This window comes from Furipterus horrens, unplaced genomic scaffold (assembly GCF_987537825.1).
Source record: "Furipterus horrens unplaced genomic scaffold, mFurHor1.1.pri manual_scaffold_17, whole genome shotgun sequence".
In the NCBI taxonomy this organism is placed as follows: domain Eukaryota; kingdom Metazoa; phylum Chordata; class Mammalia; order Chiroptera; family Furipteridae; genus Furipterus; species Furipterus horrens.
The window spans coordinates 8,283,571-8,284,813 of record NW_028327187.1 but is presented as its reverse complement, the minus strand read 5'-3'; the positions used below and the strand labels follow the sequence as shown (position 1 = coordinate 8,284,813).

The window sequence follows — 1,243 nt, the reverse complement described above, 5'->3', positions numbered from 1 at the left end:
ATTCAGAAATTGGTTGCATTTTCATACACCAAAAATGAACTATCAGAAAGGGAAACTAAGAAAACAACCCCATTTACAACTGCATAAAAATGCAGAGAAATAGATTTCTTGGAGGAAAAACACCGTACTCAGAAAATTATATGATACTGAATGAAGAAAATATAAATAAATGGAAGCATGTATCAAATCCATGGATATGAAGAATTAATATCATTAAATGTTTATACTACACAAAGTAATCTATAGATTCAATGCAATTCATATCAAAATACTAATGGCATATTTCACAGAACTAGACCTGATAATTCAAAAATTATTATGGAACTACAAAAGACCCTAAATAGCCTCAGCAGTCTTAAGAAAGAAGAACAAAGTTTTAGGTATGCTACCTGATATCAAACTATACTACAAGACCATAGTAATCAAAACAGCATGGTACTGGCATAGAAACGAGCATATAGGTTGCCATATTGAGCTCAAAGCTGAGCGAGCTCTGGAGAAGTAAGGAGGTCTTCTAATACTGCGGTAACCTCATCAGCTCGACAAGACGGCGATGCAAGCGGCCAAGAGAGTGAACATTCAACTTCCACCTGAAGTAAATCGGATTTTGTATACAAGAAATTTGCCTTACAAGATCACAGCTGAAGAAATGTATGATATATTTGGGAAATACGGACCTATTCATCAAATCAGAGTGTGGAACACACCTGAAACTAGAGGGGCAGCTTATGTGGTCTAGGAAGACATCTTTGATGCCAAGAATGCATGTGATCACCTGTTGAGATTCAATGTGTGTAACAGATACCTCGTGGTTTTGTACTGTAATGCAAACAGGGCATTTCAGAAGATGGACGCGAAGAAGAAGGAAGAACAGTTGAAGCTTCTCAAGGAGAAATATGGCATCAGTACAGATCCACTGAAGTAACCATTTTGCGCATTTTCATTTTGGACTGAAACCCTGTGAGTCACCACCTCTATCATTTTTTTGTTTTTAATGATTACAAATATTGTGATTTCTTATTTGAGGTTCCAAGTGACCTGCTTGAAACTTGAGACATGTTAGAATATATAGTTAGTAACCTTGTAGCTTTTTGTAAAACATGTAAGTGTTTTCTCTTGAACCTTCCCCTGTTTGATACCACAGGGAGAAAAACAGCAGTTGGACCATATCCAGAATTATGTGGTAGGAGGTGGTCCTAGAGACTCGGCTTCCTGAGAGCAGTAGCATTTCTGTTTTTTTTTA

General features: G+C 36.8%; 1 pseudogene; it reads left to right on the top strand.

The window, feature by feature from the left end:
* The first annotated feature begins 553 nt into the window (after positions 1-553).
* On the top strand, positions 554-925 carry LOC149990452 (splicing factor 3B subunit 6 pseudogene; annotated as a pseudogene).
* Positions 926-1,243: the final 318 nt, after the last annotated feature.